At 43.0% G+C, this 19872-nt stretch overlaps 1 protein-coding gene across 3 annotated transcripts in view; it reads left to right on the forward strand.

Annotated features, from left to right (window-relative positions):
• Positions 1–287: 287 nt before the first annotated feature.
• The window catches only part of gabpa (GA binding protein transcription factor subunit alpha), a 51962-nt gene continuing 32377 nt past the window's right edge, over positions 288–19872 (forward strand). For 2 of the 3 annotated variants that reach the window (XM_052013999.1, XM_052014001.1), the window contains exons 1-2: positions 5433–5512; positions 5926–5992. The gene's annotated coding sequence lies outside the window, so the exon portion shown is untranslated. Of the gene's footprint in view, positions 360–5432; positions 5513–5925; positions 5993–19872 lie in introns of those variants that run through there. The other variant, XM_052014000.1, reaches the window with a different exon arrangement.

Below are 19872 nucleotides of genomic sequence, written 5' to 3' on the forward strand. Positions count from 1 at the left end.
CGATGAGTGGTTTGAACCCAAAACTGCCTGAAAGGATTTCAGCAGAAACCCTTCACTATATTTGGGGGGGGGGTGGGGGTTGGGGGAAATACCTGGATGAGTATTGAAGAACTATTAACCTGCAAGCAGGGAAAAGGTTATTGGAGGCCTTAAAGTGAATTAAGGTGGGTAAGTCCCCAGGGCCTGACCTACTGCATTCTCAGACCTCATGGGAAGCTAGAGAAAAATTTGCAGAGGCCCTTGCAGAGACTTTGCTCCATCTCTCGCCACAGGTGGGGTTCCAGAGGACTGGAGAGTGGCTAACGTGATACCATTGTTTAAAAAAGAGTAGCAAAAACAAGCCAGGGAAGTACAGGCTGGTGAGTCTGACGTCGGTGGTGGGTAAATTGCTGGAGGGGATTCTGAGGGACAGGATTTACCAATATTTGGAGAGACAAGGTCTGATTTGGGGCAGTCAGCATGGCTTTGTGTATGTAAAGTCGTGTCTGACAAACATCTTGAGTTCTTCGAGGAGGTAATCAAAAGGGTAGATGAGGGTAGAACGGTGAATGTTGTCTATGTGGACTTTAGCAAGCCCTTTGACAAGATCCCTCATGGCAGGTTAGTCTGGAAGGTTAGATTACATGGGATCCTAGGGGAGATAGTGGATTTATAATTGGCCCAGTGGTAGGAAGCAGAAAGTGATAGTTGGGAGTTGTTTCTCAGACTGGAGGCCTGTGTTTAGTGGTGTGCCACAGGGGTCATTGCTGGGACCTTTGTTGCTTGTAATTTATGTAAATGATTTGAAAGTGAATGTACAGGGCACAGTTAGTAAGTTTGCGGATGATACTAAAATTGGTGATGTAGATAGCGTAGAAGGTTATGAAAAATTACAGGGGGCTCTTGATCGGCTAGGTATGTGGGCTGAGGATTTTGGGAGATCAAATCAGTGTAGGAAAGGTAGACCCTGGAGTGTGTTATGGAACAGAGGGACCTAGGAGTGCAAGTGTATATAGTTTGCTGAAAGCGGCATCGTAGGTAGACAGGGTAGTGAAGAAGGCGTTTGGGATGTTGGCCATCAGTCAGGGCATTGAGTATAGGTGTTGGAAAGTTATGTTGCAGTTATATACTGTAAGATGTTGGTTAGGTCTCACTTGGAGTAATGTATACAGTTTTGGTCACCCTGTTATAGGAAAGATGTTATTAAATTAGAAAGAGTGCAGAAAAGATTTACCAGGATGTTGCCTGGACTTGGGGGCCTGAGTTACAAGGAGAGTTTGCATAGACTAGGACTTTATTCCCTGGAACGTAGGAGGTTGAGGGGTGACCTGACAGAGGTATATAAGGTCATGAGGGGCATAGACAGTGAGGGGGTGCTAAAAACAAGAGGGCATAAGTTTAAGATCAGAAGCGAGATTTAAAAGGGACATCGGGGGCAGCTTTTTCATGCAAAGGGTGGTGCGTATTTGGAATGAGCTGCCAGAAATAGTGGTTGAGGCGGACACGTTAGCAACATTTAAAAGCCGTCTGGATAAGTACATGGATAGGAGAGGTTTAGAGCGCTATGGGCATCCACGGTAGTGTAGCAGTTAGTGCAATGCTTTACAGCGCCAGCGACCTGGGTTCAATTGCGGCCACTGTCAGTAAGGAGTTTGTACGTTCTCCCCTTGTCTGCGTGGGTTTCCTCCGGGTGCTGGTTTCCTCCACATTCCAAAGACGTACAGGTTAGGAAGTTGTGGGCATGCTATGTTGGCGCCGGAAGTGTGGCGACACTTGCGGGCTGCCCCAGAACACTCTACTCAAAAGATGCATTTCACTGTGTGTTTCAATGTACATATGACTAATAAAGATATCTAAAAAAATGCGGGCAGATGGGACTAATTCACTGGGCAACACAGTTAGCATGGACCAGTTGGGCCGAAAGGCCTGTTTCCGTGCTGTATGACTCTTTGACTCTATAAGACTATACCAAGAGTCAGAAAGTGGGATTAACCTAAAGCCCACTTTTAGCCTGCATAGAGACAATGGGCCAAATGGCCTCCTGTGCTGTAAATTTCTAAGATTAATATTTAGCCTGTCACATAGGGAGCATAGGAAAGACGTAAGAAGTTAACCATACAGATCCTTGAGCCTGCTTCTGCCACTCCCTGAATGCCCACTGCCAAAATACGTTAAAGTCATCGCTGATTTCTACCTTATGGCCACTTTCCTGACCAAATCCCATATCTCTTGAGAGTCGAAAAATGTAAGCTGAAACTTGGATATAAACATCTCAGAAGCTCTAACCTCTGGGGGTAGTGAATTTCAGAAATCAAGTATAGAAAATTGATTTCAATTCTTAAATGGCTGACCCTTTTGAGACTGTGCACCAGATCTAGACCCTCCAGCAGCTTCTTTCCATGAGCTTATCTTCACTCCTAAGCAGGTAGCGTAGGCCAGATTTCTTCTAAAAGGGGGACCCTCTCCTATCTGGCATGTAATCGGTGTACACATCTAGTGGATGCATCACAAGAAGGATGTGATTGCTTGGAGAAGGTGCAGAGCATATGTATGAGGATGTTGCCAGGGTTGGAAAATTATAGTTATGAGCAGTGACCGATCAGGTTGGGATTGTTTTCACTGGAATAAAGGTGACTGTGGGAGGATTAATTGATGAGTATAAAATTATACTAGGCTTGAACAGGATAAACAAAGGACCCATTTCCCTTGGCAGAGGGGTCAATAACCAGCTTGTAAATGACCAAGATTAGTAGTGATCCTGGTGCCATTCAACTATTAATAATCTGCTGATCTGATGTGTACATTTGGGAATTGCAAGATATTTCTTCAAATGTTTGTCTACTGACAAACCTTTTAATTTCTTAATCTATTATGGTGAACTCACCCCAGTGTCTCCAGATAATTGGTTTTATTTAAGTTTTTCCCTTGTGGATTCCTTATGATGAGATCGTTAATTAGCTGCATCTCATTACACAATATGAGGTCTAAAATAGCCCGCTCCCTTGGTGGTTCTGTGATATGGTGGTCCAGGAAACTGTACCAAATGAACTCATCCTCCAAACTACATCTGTCGATTCGATTTGCCCAATCTGCTTGAAGGTTGGTCTCTCTGCTTATTGTTTTACCATAGCTGTATGTCCTTATTTTTGATTGCTAGTTTCTTCAGTAGTGTAGTTTCTGTGGTAGTGGGTTTGGGGGAGCCTATCATTTGCTCCCACTAGTACTTCTAACCCCTTGTACTGATTCCACTTCCTGTTGTTCAAGAGTCGAGCTCATTCCTCCCTACTACCTTAACATGGCAACCCATCCCAAACCTATTAATTTTGCTTATTCTTTTTGAATGAAACATAACCTTGGATATTTCATTCCCAGCCATGCATCTATGGTTCTGTAATGACTGTTAGATTAAACCCATTCACATCTCTTTGTGTAATTAATTAGTCTATTTTGTCACAAACAATTCAAATATAGTTTCCTTAGTTTTAACTCTTTACCAGGTTCTTCTGATTTCTCTTTGTCCACTAATATATTGTTTTCTAAGTGTCCTGTTACTATGCCCTTATGAGGCACTCCAGTATTTTCCCAAGGGGAGATGTTTGGCTAACTTCTTTCCAAACTACTCCTAAACTTCAGATCAGCTGGTCATAACTGCCTTTGCTGTTTGTGGTACCAAAAATGTGCAAATTGGCTGCCACATTTCATACATTACAGCAGTGGTCATGTGCCCAAAGCACTCTGTTCACCATGAAATACTTGGAGATGTCTTGAAGTCATGAAAGGCCCCATTGTACATCTTTTCCACTTCAAACAGTCATCTTGGCATGTGAAAATCAAAACAAAAACTGCAGGTCCTGGAAATCTGAAATAAGAGTAGAAAATACTGGAAACACTCAGCAGGTCGGGCAGCATCTGTGGGAGGCAGTTAACATTTCATGTCCTGTTCCCTTCATCAGATGTGTTGGCACATTTCGGAGTGCTTTAAATGCCCTTGCGTTTCACATCATCTTATTTCCTTCCTGTTTATTCTGTACATGATCTTGCTCTGTATAAGACATCACCCTTTCCAATATCATCCATGAAAACAAAACAGTGGTGAAAGCTAGCTTGTAGCCTCCTTGTAAAACCCAATCAGACAAGAAAGCTAAGTCAACTCACATACAGCCGTGGGCAAAGGTTTTCAGGTCACCCAAGTGCTTTCCCCTGTAGTAAGGAGCAGCACAAGATAAAATGCAAACTTTATTTAAAATATTGTCAATAACTTGGGCTTAATGGGGAATAGTTGAAAAGTCTGCTCTGTGGCAGTGTAACAGAAAGCAGAAACATATTTTGCAGTGTATCTGCTATATTGGAGCATGTTTTGACCAACCCAAACGTGTTTCCTGTGTGCGGTCCTGCAATGTGCATGTGGTGGGGGCTGAATTACTGAAAACTACCAATCACATCAATCATCTTCAGAATCAGCGGTTTGGTAATGTTCCCATCTCAGTCGAGTGGGTGTGTGTTATTGTTAAAATAGAACTATCTCCAAAAACTGGCAAGTAAGTATCGTTCAGCACAGGACTGTATTGACTGAGTTAGTTTGGTGAATTAAGTATTTAACTTGGATGGTAAATTTTCCTTGTTAGTGGTGATTCAGTGTCTTCAGTAATAGGTGTTAACTTCAAGCAACAGCTCAGTGATCATGTTTTTGATGTGCTTGTTGCCAAGACATTACTGTGCTATGGCTCTGCATTTATATAATTATGGTACAGGGATTTGTGTCCGTGATCTGTGCTTTGTATTTCTGGGCACTGTTGTTAACTGGTTCCATGTGTATAATTTTAAGACCTCATTCTATTATGGTAGGTTCTTTGTTGGCTAAAGGGATATGTGGCATTGTGTAACAGCCTTCTTTTATGTAAGCTTGATATGGTGCTCTGTATTGTGTGCTAAATAAAGGAATAATTCGTTCATATTTGTGTGAGGAACCATTTATATTTTTATGTTAAGACAGGTCAGTTTAACATTACATTAGAGGATATCAGTACTAGCAATGTGTTACGTTGAGCCCATGTTTCCTATACCTTCAAGATCACATCAACCTTTTCAAGTGTGAGAACTTTGTGCTCGTGGCATTTTAAAATTCTAGGAGTAAAAATAACGAGTCTATGAATCTGTTAGGATTGTCATTTAAAAGCCATCTGTATCACTAAACAGCTGTTCTTGCTTGGTCTTGCCTCTCCTTTCTCATACTAACCAGTCCCACCACCACTTCTGAAGGACTAAGAATGGGTAATAAATGGGGGGGGAGAAAACAAAACACTGTCTGCTGGAAGTCTGAAGTAGAATGGAGAGTGCTGATAACATTCAGCGGGTCAGGCAGCATCTATGGAAGGAGTTCTCCTTTGAGGTCAAGGACCTTCTCATTGTGATGAAAGGTCATCCATTTGATATTATGCATTCTCATTCAATCAGAATACCAGATCTCTGCAAATTCCTTCTCTTGGATTCTTGTGCAACACGTTCACATGGCTTAACTTCTGTTCATCACCAGGTAACATTTTCTCTTCCAGTTTTCCCAGTGGTTTACTGTGGAATGCAGTTGGTTACTGAATTTTTTTTCTTTTGGCACCATTTTTCTGGAGTGTTTAGTCTGCCTGGAGTAAAATAGTGTAAGGACGGGGCACCCAGTAATGCTTTTATAAATGGAAAGCCTCTTGTGCATAATCCATTAGCATAAAATGGCTGGAATATCAAGGCAAGATTTGTGAAGGTTAAATTTGAAGTTTTAGGTATAAATATTAGCCAGGTGTATTGCCAGTTTGTGATTCATTTATATTTGAATCTTGACTTGCTTTTGTGAATTAGGTAATGTAAAGATTATCTTGATTGTTGACTTATTCCAATCCATTTGTACAAGTGCAAGTTGTTGCCATAATGATTTTGAATTTGTATTTTTTTTTCCAGGAGCGTTACCAGGCCTACTTCATAACCTCATTCCGAACTGGACAGAGTAAAGTTCCAGTTTGTCATTGTAAGTGTGTTTGGAATCTTCTTGTGCAGTTTTTATCTGTATTGTTATATTTGCATATACGTGCAGTGATCTTATTACTGAAGCAAGTGATTTTGTGGGGGATCATATCCTGTAAATTTCTGCATAAATTATGTAACCTGATTTGTTGCCCAATACTATCATTCGCAATACTCCAATTAAAATGTGATTTTTGCTTTATGTGCTGATAAATCGTTAGTCCTCGATCCTCAACTTGGTCCATTGATTTTACAGAATTCCCTGAACTCAGTAGTTATTCAATGCACACTTCCTCTGGTATTCTGATTGGCAGGTTTTTACTGCGAGGTTATTTTTGATGAGAAGAAAATCTGCTGTGTTTATTTTGATGTTTCTGGAATCCATTCCCAGTCTCTGGTGGAGAAGTGAAAAGGAAAGCAAAACTGAAGTTATCCTGTACAAGTGAGCAGAGGTTGCAGCCTGTTAAATTGTCAGCCCATTAACCCTGCAGCCACCAAAAGACCCTCTAGAATTCACGTGGCAGGGGATGTGGAGCAGCTAACACCTCATTTTAATTGTAGAATTGATGCCTATATTAAGTATGCTGTTAGCAACATGAGTGTTATAAAAGTGGTTTTAAAAACACACTGGCATTTGTTACAAGAGTTTCAGAACTGTTTCGTATAATGTAATTGGGCAAGTAATCATATGGAATTATGTTCTTGCTCGCAGAAGGGCACCTGGTATTTACAGTGGATATGGAACAGTGCAGCACAGAAACAGGCCCTTTGGCCCACAATATCTGTGCTGACTATGATGCCAATTTAAAACAATCCCATCTGCCTGCATGTGGTCTATAATCCCTCTAAAAATATACTTAATGAGGAAACTACCAAGAAATGTAGTCAACTGATCGGCCGATCCCTGTGTGTGTTTTATTTTGATGCATATTGTTTTCACAGTCAGTGTGTTTGATAATTAGTTCTCAGTGGTCCTCAGATGTTTCTTCTAGCCTGCAAATGAGAAAACATTATTTCAGAACACTCAACTGCCTTACAGCCAGTGAAATATTTCAAAGAGTTTTCACAATTATGATGATGCCAAACCAATACCAATTTGTGCACAGCAATCTCCAACTAATAGCAATGAGATATCAGCAGGATAAACTACTTATTAGTAATACTCACTGGGGAATAAAGACTGACCTGCAGTCTCCTCTGCCTGTCGTGAGCTATGAGTTGTCTTACGTCCTCTTGCATCATCTGATAGACGACATCGCTGACAGTACAGCACTTTCTCTGCAGTATACTAGAGTGTCAGCCAAGTTAATTTTGTCCTTGCAACTGGCTCTGTCTGACATGGAGTGCTACAAACCTAGCCACAGCTGAAACCTTAAGCACAACGTCATTTTCTGGTCTTTGTCATCTTGTCAGTGTTTGTTATACCAATGCAAACAAACAATCTGTGGAGGAACTCAGCAGATCAAGCAGAATCTATTGGGTGGGGGGGGGGGGGGGGGGTGGTGTTTGTGGAGTTGTCGATGTTTTGGATTGAATGCCTGCTCCAGATTCTAGCATCTGCAGCCTCTTGGGTCTCTCTTTGTTATGCCAGTAATTTTCAACATTGCTTAAATTGAATATCTGCTTGTCCTCAAAGTGGTGACTATGGGAGTTTAGTGTGCACAATTTGGCCGTTGCCCTTCCTAAACATTCAAAAATTGTTGATGTTATGAAAGGCATTGTACAGACAGAAATCTTCCCACCTTCATGAAGCTGAGACCAAACAGTTTTCATACAATGTACAAATTTTTGGTCTGGGCTTTGAAATATTTGACCAGTTCCAGTCTTGTCATCTAGTGTTGTCACCAGTTCCTGCCTTGCCCACTCGGATTTCCTGTTTCACCCTTGCATTATGATGTGACCCCCCCCCCCCCCAAAAAAATACTGTTTTAATGCCAGTAAAGCGTACCTACTCAGCTTGAAGTCAGTCTTGTGAAGGGATACAAAGGAATTTTGTGCTGTTCAGTCTGCGTGCAAAAAAAGCAACGAATATTCAAAGAATAGAGTTTTGTCTATTTCATTGGATAATAGTGGAAAATGATGGAATTTAAAGAATTTTTGATGTTGGTTGAACAATTACTATGGGGCACTTGTATTGGGAGCTGTCACCCAAAGGGTGGTTAGACTCTGGAACACACTGGTAAAGGGGTGGTGAAGACGCACAGCGTTTAAGAAATATTACTTGAATCAGTATAGTATAGAAGGCTATGGGTCAAATGCTGGAAAATGGAATTAGTATACATATGTACTTGATGGTTGGCATTGACCATCATTATGCATGATGAGGAGAGACCAAGGGAACTAGGGCTTTACTCTTTGGAGAGGAGGAGGATAAGAGGAGACATGATAGAGGTGTACAAAATATTAAGAGTAATAGAGTAGACAGCCAGTGCCTCTTTCCCAGGGCACCAATGCTCAATACAAGAGGGCATGGCTTTAAAGTAATGGGTGGGAAGTTCAAGAGAAATATCAGAGGGAAGTTTTTTTTCTGCCCAGAGTGTGTTTGGGGCATGGAATGCACTGCCTGGGGTGGTGATGGAGGCAAGTATGTTGGTCAATTCAGAGATTACTAGATAAGCATATGGAGGAATTTAAAGTAGAGGATATGTGGGAGGAAGGGGTTAGATAGTCTTAGGTGAGGTTTAAAGGTCGGCACAACATTGTAGGCCGAAGGGTCTGTATTGTGCTGTACTGTTCTATAATTCTGTGACATGATGGGCCAAAGGGCCTGCCTCTGCAGTGTGACTGTGACTCTATCGCAGAAGACTTTGCATAAGCCAGTATTGTTACATATGTCTTTTGAGTGATAGTTGAATTTATTACCTCCAATGATGCATGATATTTTCACAGTCCAGTGACAAATGACTGGCTGTTACATAGCTCTGTGTAATGTCTCCAGCACAGTCGGATTGGAGTCAAAGTTCTGTTGAAGCATTCCCACCTGAATAATTAACCTACCTTCCTTTCTTTCCAAGACAGATCGACCTACTGTACTGTTCCAGTGTCTTCTATTTTTAAACTGTTTGTCATTGCTTGCCATTTGTTTAGTCATGAATTATGTACACTTCACTCAAGTACAGTGGTGCACATTGTCACACCTCTGCCCAAACTAGTGGTGGAGTGCTCACATTTATTTGTACTGAAATATCAGGTAAGTTGTGCAGTTAATCACTTAACAATTGCAGCCAGTTGACATTTGGAATATTGTGAGCAATTTTGGGCCCTGTATCTAAGGAAGGATGTGCTGGCCCTGGAGAGGGTCCAGAGGAGGTTCACAAGAATGATCCCGGGAATGAAAGGCTTAATGTATGAGGAACATTTGATGGCTTTAGGCCTGTACTTGGAGTTCAGAAGGATTGGGGGTTGGGGGGGGCGGAAATCTCATTGAAACCTACTGAATGATGAAAGATCTGAAACTGTTGGACATAGAGAGGATGTTCCCATTAGCAGGAGAGTCCAGGATATGAGGGCACAGCCTCAGAATAAAGGGAAGCCCTTTAGAACCGAGATGAGGAGGAATTCTTCCGCCAGAGAGTGGTGAATCTGTGGAGGCCAAGTCATTGAGTGTATTTAAGGCAGAGATGGGTTCTTGATTGGTAAAGGGGTTAAGGGTTGCAGGGAGATAGGAGAACTGGATTGAGAAGAAAAAACTCAGCCATGGTTGAATGGCAGAGCAGACCTGATGGGCTGAATGGCCTAATTTTGCTCCTATATCTTATGGTCTTAAGGACAGTTACGCAGCTGGGTGTGTTAGCTGTTTGGTGACATCGACATCTGGAAAACAGCTGTGTGATGTCGAACTAGTTCATCTTCTGTTCGTTGCGAGATGAATGTTGGCCGCGAGATGAATGTTGGCCAGGAGCCAGAAAAACCACAGCTTCAAATACTCCATGAACATAATGGGCATCAGAACAGAAAGATAGTGCCCTGACTGAATAAACAATTGGAAGGACAGCACCCGCAATAATGAAGTGCTAATTCTTCTACGTATAAATTCATAGTGGTGCAGTGTGGAATCAGGCCCTGGAGCCCAACTCGTCCATGCTGACCAAGGAGCCTATCTACACTAATCCCATTTGTCTGCGTTTGGCCCATTGCCCTCTAAACCTTCACTCAATGTACCTGTCCCAATGTCTTTTAAATGTTTGAATTGTACCCACCTCTACCACTTACTCTGGCAGCTCATTCCATATACCCATCACCCTCTGTGTGGAAAAACTTGCCTCTCAGGTCCCCTTTAAATCCTACTCCTCTCACCTTAAACCTTTGCCCTCTGGTTTTGGACTCTCCTACGCTGGGAAAAAGACGGTGACTATCTACCCTATCTATTCCCCTCATTTTATAAACCTCTTAAAGGTCTCCCCTCAGCCGCCGCCTCTCTGGCAAAACAGTCCCAGCCTTTCCAATGTCTCCTTGTAACTCAAGCCCTCCAGTCCAGGAAACATCCTTGTGAATCTTTTCTGCACCTTCTCAAGCTTAATCACATCCTATAGTCATCGTCATGGCTATCCCTTGAGGTTGAGGATGATGGTCTTCGTACCGTTGATCTATTTATGGGCTCTCAAACCCACAGAGTGAAGACGCTTGTGCGTGTATTTGTTTAATGTGTACTTGATGTTGCACTACAAAAAGCACGATACTTCACAAATCAACCAACTCATTCCAATGGCATTGAAACCACAACGATTGGAGCTGATGGATTTGTTGTAGCCTTCATCCGCCTTCACAGCTGTTGAGTTTGCAGTAACTTCATCCACCTGTTCCACCGCTGAGGTCTTGGTTGGATTGTTCTTTGTCAGGGACCTCACCATCGACCTTACCGCCATGGGTGACCCTACCAGGAGCATTGCTCTCGGGATCTCAGGACCACACAAGCTTCTCCATCACGACAAGGTGACAATCCACGGATCCTATAGTATGGCGACCAGAACTACACACAAAACTCCAAGTGCAACCTAAGCAATGATTTGTACAACTGTAATATGATGTCCCAACTCCTATACTCGGTGCTTCACTTGGTGAAGGTGATCATGCTATATAGCTTCTTTGCCACCTTGTCTACCTGTATCGCCGCTTTCGGAGCACTGTGTACATGTACCCCAAGCCCTCTCTGTTCAATAACACTTACCGGGGCCCTGCCATTCATTGTGTACGCCTGGGCAGGTTTAACTTCCCAAAATGGATCACCTTGTACTTGTCTGGGTTAAATTCTGTCATCCACTCTCTTGCTCACTTCCCATGTTGATCGAGGTCCTGTTGTAACCTTAGACATGAGGACTAATGCTTAGATATGAACATCAGGAACAGGAATAGGCCATTTGGATCACCACCCTGGTTCTAATTACTTCGCTCAGGGAAAACATCCTCCCAGCATTGTCAAGAATCATATATGTTTCAATGGAATCGCCTCCAGTTCTTCAAGTCAGCTTAAGCTCTCTTCATAGGGTAGCCTCCACCCCACCCAATTCCAGGAGTCAATCTGGTGAACACTTAGTACACTCTCTGTATCACAAATAGATCCTTCCTTGCATCAGACTTGTATACAATATCCCAGATGAGGTCTTGCAAAGGCCATTTTTAATTGCAAAGCAAAAGATCTGAAATAAAGTTGCTGGAAATTCACAGCATCTATAGTGAGAGAAGCAGAGTTAACACTTCAGGTCTTCAACTTCTCTCTCCATGGATGCTGTCTGATCAGCTGAGTATTTCCAGTATTTTCTGTTTTTATTCCCTGTATAATTGCAATAAAATGCCTTTAGGTTGGTATTCAAATTCTCATGCAACTTGTTGTTTGCCTTCCTAGTTACTTGTACCTGCACATTAGCTTTCAGTGATCTGTGTACAAGGTCTACAAGGAAAATGGCTAACACAAGGGGGCATAATTTTAAGGTGATTAGAGGAAGGTATAAGGGGGGATGTCAGAGGTAAGTTTTTGTTTTACACAGAGAGTGATGGGTGTGTGGAACGCACTGCCAGCAGAGGTTGTGGGGGCAGATACATTAGGGACATTTAAGAGACTCTTAGATAACCACATGAATGATAGAAAAATGGAGGGCTATGTGGGAGGGAGGGGTTAGGTAGATCTTAGAGCAGGATAAAATGTCGGCACAACATCGTAGGCCAAAGGGCCCGTACTGTGCTGTAATGTTCATTGTCTCTCTGAACACCAGCTTTCAATCTCTCCCCATTTATTTTTACGAAAACTTCGCTTTTCCATTTTGTTTACTACCAAAGTGAATGATCACATTTTTCCACATTACATCCAGTGTTCCATATTCTCGCCCTTTCACTTGGCCTGACTATATACTCCTAAAGCCTCCCTGCATCCTCCTCACAGCCTACACTTACACCCAGCTTTGAATCATTAGCAAACATGTATATAGTACACTTGATTCCCTCATCTAATTCCTTGATATAGATTGAACAGCTGGATCCTAGTACCAATCCTTGCAAACACCCTTGCAGTCCCAATCTTTGCAGTCACAACCTGGCAATGCAAATATGACTAGGATATTGCTACTCTTTGGTAACCATATATTACCCCCAATCCCATCTGCTGTAACTTTGTTAGTGAAGGCCTTCTGAAAGTCCTATTATTTCCACATCTTCTGGCTGCTTCTTTATCCATTCAGCTAATTACAACCTCAAAACAAAAACTAACAACTCCATCAAACAATTTCCTATTCGTAGAACAGTACAGCACAGGGATAAGCCCTTCAGCCCACCATGTCTGTGCTGACCATGATGCCAAATTAGAGTTATCCCATCTGACAGCAGATGATCTATATCCCTCTATTGCCTTCCTGTTCCTAAATCCATGTTGACTCTAACCACTGTTTTTTTAAATTGTTTTCTAAGTGCTCTATTATCACCAATAATAATTTTTTGTCCTTTCACCAGGCTGATGTTAGTCTCGCTAGTCTAGAGTTCTCTATTTTCTTTCACCTTGCTTTCTAAGTATATTTGCTGCCAGTCTAGAATCTCTGTGCTGGAGTTTAACAAGGTCCCTCGTGGTAGGCTCATCCAGAAGATGAAGATGCGTGGGATCCATGGTAACTTGGCCGTTTAGATTCAGAATTGGTTTGCCAATGGAACAGAGAGGGTAGTGGGTGATGGGACTTATTCTGGCTGGAGGTCTCCGACTAGTGGTGTTCTGCAGGGATCTGTACTGGGGCCTCTGCTGTTTGTGATGTATACAAATAATCTGGATGAAAATGTGGATGAGTGGGTTAGTAAGTTCTCAGATGATATAAAGATTGATTGTGTTGTGAATACTGTAGAAGATTGCCAAAGGATACAGTGCAGATATGAGTAGGGAAATGGCAGATGGAATCTAATCCAGCCAAATGTGAGGTGTTGCACTTTGGGAAATCAAATGTAAAGGGACGGTACACTGTTAATGGCAAGACTTTTAACAATGTTGATGTACAGAGGGATCTTGGGGTCCAAGTCCATAGCCTGCTGAAAGTGGCTGCGTAGGTTGATAGGGTGGTAAAGAAGGCACACAGCATGCTTGACTTTATTAGTTGAGGCATTGAGTTCAAGAGTCAGGAAGTTATGTTGCAGCTTTAAAACTATAGTTGGGCCACGTCTGGAGTATTACATTGAATTTTGGTCGCCCCATTATAGGAAGGATGTGGAGGGTGCAGAAGAGGTTTACCAGGATGCTGCCTGGATTAGAGGGCATGTAGAGAGTGGACAAACTTGGGTTATTTTCTCTGGAGCTGCTGAGGCGAGACCTGATGGAGGTTTATAAGATTGAAAGGCATAGAGTTGACAGCTGGTATCTTTTTCCCAGGGTTGAAATGTCTAATACTAAAGGTCATGTATTTGAGGTGAGAAGGGGAAAGTTCAAAGGATTTGTGCGGGGCAAGTTTTTTTTTACACAGAGTGGTGGGTGCCTGGGATGCGCTGCCAGGAGTGGTTGCGGAGGCAGATACAATAGAGGTGTTTAAGAGGTTGTTGGATAGGGACATGAATTTGCAGAGAATGGAGGGATATGGACATTGTGTAGCCAGAAGGGATTAGTATAGTTAGGCATTTAATTACTAGGTTAATTAGTTTGGCATAATATCATGGACTGAGGGGCCTGTTCCTGTGCTGTACTGTTCTGTGTTCTATGAGTGTTGACATGCATTATTCTCTGCACTCGGAGAATGCAGAGCATTGAAACGACATGAAAATTTTAAAAAATAGTACAGATGCTGGAAATCTGAAACAAAGACACAAAATGCTAGTAAAAGCTCAACAGGTCAGGCAGCATCTGTGGAAGGAGAAACAATCAACGTCTTGTCAAAGTGTTTTCCAGCATTTTCTGTTTGTAGTTGAAATAGGGCATTCACCCAACCTAGCCCATATTTGTGTTTATTGTAAACTTTGTATCCTCCAATGCTTCTGTCGTTATCAGCACACTCTTGTAGTTTGTCTTCTTAGTTGATTATTTAGCATCTCTGTAAATGCATTGCTGTTGCCTCAGTTACAGTGCACGGTGCCTTGTTCTTACTCTAACCACTTGAGTTTAAAAGAAAGATTTCCCAAGTATTCACAATTTGATTCTAAACCCTATGTATCAGATTTTTGAAGCTTTCAGCTTTGTAAATAAACATTGCTGGAAGCTCAGATGAAGGTCATTAATTCTGATCTCTTCCCCCCAGCTGCTGCCCGACCTGCTGAATATTTCTAGCACTTTTATTGTTCTCTCTTTCACTCTTTCTCCTAGAATAAATAGTTTTTACCGTGTTAACAAATACATTTCAACTATTCCCCACATTAGGGGAGAGAACTAGTGGAACTAAATTGCCTTTTAAGTTGTATTGGTTTATTATTGTCACTTGAACTGAGGTACAATGGAAAAACTTGTCTTGCATACAGACCGTACAGATCAATTCATTACACAGTGCAGTTACACTGAGTTAGTACAGATTGCATTGATGTAGTACAGGTAAAAACAATAACAGTACAGAGTAAAGTGTCACAGCTACAGAGAATGCAGTGCAATAAGGTGCAAGGTCACAACAGGGTAGATCGTGAGGTCATAGTCCATCTCACTGTATAAGGGAACCGTTCAATAGTCTTATCACAGTGGTGTAGAAGCTGTCTTTAAGTCTGGTGGTACATGCCCTCAGGCTCCTGTATCTTCTACCTGATGGAAGAGGAGAGAAGAATGTCCCTGGTGGGTGGGGTCTTTGTGAAACTTTGTCAGCTGGTATTGTTAAAAGTCTTGGCAAGTTTATTGAAAAGGATTTGAATTTGCGTGCGGGTAAGATGATTCAATTTGCTACACAAAGCTTGAAACATAGGAAGACAGTTATCCTAAGTTTCCTTCTGTCTGAGTTCATGGTTGCTGCAAGCATATGTGCAGAATGATTACACAAAGATGTGATGTAGCCCCTGTTTTCCATTTCCAGATCACTCTGGGTGATTTAGTGATACGTGACTGGCACTTGTAGATTTATAAGTTAATGCAGTTAGCATCTCCAGAGAGGAAAATATAAATCATAAAACGTAATCACACTAAAACCTAAATGAAAGATGTACTCCGACTGTTCAATTCACAATAGATTAGATTGTTTTTCCAGGCTTTTTGTTGTATGAGGCATTTTCAAATATTGCCACACTCTGCAGAAGGTCTTTTATCACAGTTTTGACAGAGACAGCAAGCTTCTTTAAAGTAAATCACAGCTGTCATTAATATACAGTGACTTGTGTTGTGTGCTAGTTCAAATTCTGTCTAATTGAATAATACTGATCCTCGCCCAACATCATCTTACCCAGTGCAGGGTTATTGACCTGAAACATTGATTCTATTTTCTCTTCATTGAAGCAGTCTGACCTGCTGCTTTTTTCTGGGATTTTCAGATTTTTATCTTTGCGCCTACTTTCTCTTTGGGGGTCACTGAGCAGTGATCAGGAATGGAAACTTGGACTACTTTCTGTGCCACACCCCTCATCACCCCATCTCCTTCCATCAGCCTAACGATGTTGTGGTGTGATTATACTGCCTCTGCTGTCATGTTCTCCAGGATCAATTAACGTGGTGTAGTTTAAAGATTGAGCCTGTGACTTACCGATCTGTGTGGCTAAGTGATGCATCACTAATTTTATACACGGGTTTAGTAATTTGTGCTGAACATTGAACATTAAAAATACTGTGTGTGTTGATCTTGAAGAGAAAAAAAATCAAATTGATAATCAGCTCATGGTGTTGTGATTAATGAAAAGGCTAATGTAGGTTGTTGAAGGAACAGTGTTGATGATCAGTGAAAGATCAAAGTCTTTGCAATCAGTAGTGGAAATGTTAGATGCGTAGGCATTTCACCATCTGTTTTCATGGTTTTTAAGTAGCAAGAGCCTATGTTCAACTAGGTACCGAAGATTTGACACTTGCGTGTTTTTTCATTTCTCCTTTCTCCCCCCTTCTATTTTTTCTGAGCACACTGACCCGTGTGGTTGGGCTGTTCTTTATCTGTAAGTTGTGATGGCTGTAGTAAAATGGCAAGTTCAGTGCTTGATCAGCAAGCCAGATACTGTATTCCACATTGCCTCTCCCATCATACTTCAAAGTGACGCCCCCTCCCAACTCTTTCTCCGCTACACTGATGACTGTATTGGGGCTGCTTCCTGCACCCGTGCTGAGCTCATCAGTTTCATCAACTTCTTGCCACCAACTTCCACCCTGCCCTCAGGTTCACTTGGTCCATGTCCAACACCTCTCTCCCCTTTCTGCATCTCTGTCTCCATCTCTGGAGACAGATCAACCACAGACATCTTCTACAAACCCACTGACTCCCACAGTTACCTTGACTACACCTCTTCCCACCCTGTCACTTGTAAGGATGCCATCCCCTTCTCCCAGCTCCTCCACCACATCTGTTCCCATGGTGAAGCTTTCCGTTCTAGGACATTGGAGATGTCCTCCTTTTTCAGTAACTGGGGTTTCCCTTCCATCACCATCAATGCTGTCCTCACCCGCATCTCCTCCACTTCCCGCACATCTGCCCTCACCCCCTCCCCCCCCCCCCCCCGCTGACATGACACGGTTCCCCTTGTCCTCACCTACCACCCCACAAGCCTCCGCATCCAGCACATCATTCTCCACAACTTCCACCATCTCCAATGGGACCCCACCACCGGGCACATCTTCCCCCACCCACTCTCTCCACTTTCCGAAGGGACCGTGCTCTCCGCGACTCCCTTGTCCACTCGTCCCTCCCCACTGATAGCCCCCCCGGCACGTATGAATGCAAACGCACCATATGCTACACCTGTCCCTATGCCTCCTCCCTCACCACCATTCAGGGTCCCAGACAATCCTTCCAGATGAGACAGCGCTTCACCTGTGAGTCCGAGGGTGTGATTTATTGCATCCAGTGCTCCCAGTGCGGCCTCCTGTATATTCAGTGAGACCCGACGCAGACTGGGTGACCACTTCATTGAGCACGTTCACTCCATCTGCCACAACAGCCAGGACCTCCCAGTGGCCACCCACTTTAATTCCACATCCCACTCCCATCCTGACCTGTCTATCCATGGCCGCCTCTACTGCCACGTTGAGGCCAGATGCAGGTCGGAGAAACAACATCTCATATTCCACCTTGGGAGTCTCCAGCCTGATGGCCTCAATGTCGATTTCTCTAACTTCCGGTAACCACCCCACCCCTTTGTCTTCCCTTATTCCCATGGCTCTCTTCCCCCACCTTGATGACCTGCCCATTGCCTGTCCTCCCCGCCCCCATCCTTTATTCCATGGTCCACTGCCCTTTCCTACCGGATTCCTCCTCCTTCAACCTTTGCCTCTTCTACCTATCACCTCTCAGCTTATTACATCTTCCCCCCCCCCCCACCCACCTACCTTCCCCCCCCCCTCACCTGGACTCACCTATCACCTGCCTGTGTGTGCTCCTCCCCCCCCCCCCCCCCCCCCCCACCTTCTTATTCTGGTTTCTGCCTCTTCCTTTCCAGTCCTGATGAAGGGTCTCGGCCTGAAATGTCGACTGTTTATTTCCCTCCATGGATGCCGCCTGACCTGCTGAGTTCCTCCAGCACTTTTTGTGTAGTACTTCAAAGTGAAGCTGAATTCAGGTATGTCTGGTCATTTCCAGGCTGATACCAGAAGACTGTCCCAGAGGGCTGTTGATTCTCATAAAAATATACAAGTGATTTGTGAGTCAGTTACCAGTGTACAGTATCAGTTCCTGCAGTTCAGTGTTACAGTGCTTTAATGCATTTGGGGGAAACTGAATGGACAATACCAGTGTTGCAAATACCTCATGAACAATTTTTTAAGAAGATGGTTATTTAACAGTGGGTGTGTGGGGATTTTAAATTTTCCGTTCCTGCAGATGAACTCAGCAGGGCCTTGGTTTACAGTAACCTTTGTAATGAGAAATCTGCTAACTAGTGGCTTTGTTCTATAATAAGTGATTAGTTATGTTCCTAGGAAACCTCATTATAGAAGGTCATTTCCAGCAGAAGAGTCTGTAGTTTCCTTCAAAGCACAGAGTTAAACAGGTTTTTCCAATCGTGCTATAACCAATGCGCCCGTGTAATGCACATAGTGTTTCCGAATCCATCGATCATGTTATAACCATTTCGCGTTATGGAAACTTGTTATAGCAGAACTGCCTGTAGTTTGGATTTTCTTACAGTTGGCTCAGAGGCTTGCTTCTATACGGAGAGGTTGGACAAACTTGGGTTGTTTTCTCTAGAGCGGCAGGGGCTGAAGGGAAACCTGATAGAAGTTTATAAAATTGTGAGAGGCATGGACTTTGATAGAGTAGACAGCCAGTATCATTTTTCCCCATGGTCGAAATATCTAATACTAGAGGGCGTGCCTTTAAGATGAGAGGGATGAAGTTCAAAGGAGATGTGCGGGGTAGGTCCTTTTTTTTAACACAGAATGGTGGGTGCCTGGAATTTGCTGCCAGGGTGGTTGTGGAAGCAGAAATGATAGAGGTGTTTAAGAGGCTCTCGGGGATCATGTGCAGGCAGAAGGGTAGAGGTGTCATTAGCTTAATTAGTTCGGTACAACATTGTGGGCCAAATGGCCTGTGCCTGTGCTGTACTGTTCTATGTAAAACGGCTGCCTGTGTATACCAAGTCGTGATCAAGAGTTGAATTCTCTAGTGTTGTGACTAAGGTGGGTTTCTCCTTCCTTAATTCAAGGGTATTGAAACTGAAGTGCCCCGGCTGCTGGTCTGATTACGGAGGAGTAACTTATTACAGACTGAGGTGTGTCACTCTCGACCCTTCTGGCTGGGTGCTGCGGTAATTACTACCCTTAGTCAGTGAAGTGTTCATAGACTCAGAACCAATTTTATTTAAATCCCATGTGACAAATCAGTTGCTAATGATTTTTAAGATTTTGGTGAGATAAAAAGCAGCTGTCTGATGGTGTGACTCTGGCACACAAAAGAGAGGCTGTTGCTCTTGTTTTCCTTGGGATAGATCTGGAAATAATGTTGAGCTACAAATCATGTGTTCCTCGTTGAAAGGGCCTCCAATTCCTGACTCCAGGGCACTGGAAAAAGCAGTACTTGGTTGAAGTTTACAGAAATGTAAACAGTTTCTTGGTATGAAAATGGCTTTGAGCTTGTGTTCTTTTTACCTCTCACCTCTACAGTACTCCACCCCCATGAATCAGCTGCTGCCTGAGTGTGTGATCTCTCGCCCTAAATCATATAAAGCAGAAAAAAAATTCCCAGTCACTCTGGAGTTGGTCAATCTCAGCCAGGTTAGCAGTGAACATTGCAGTAAAATGGGTGCAGAGGACAAAGGAAGGAAACCAAGACACTGATTTTGCTGGAGAGTGCTTGCAGGGACTTCAGTGAGGATAGAAAAGTCACC

This window comes from Pristis pectinata, chromosome 4, assembly GCF_009764475.1.
Source record: "Pristis pectinata isolate sPriPec2 chromosome 4, sPriPec2.1.pri, whole genome shotgun sequence".
In the NCBI taxonomy this organism is placed as follows: domain Eukaryota; kingdom Metazoa; phylum Chordata; class Chondrichthyes; order Rhinopristiformes; family Pristidae; genus Pristis; species Pristis pectinata.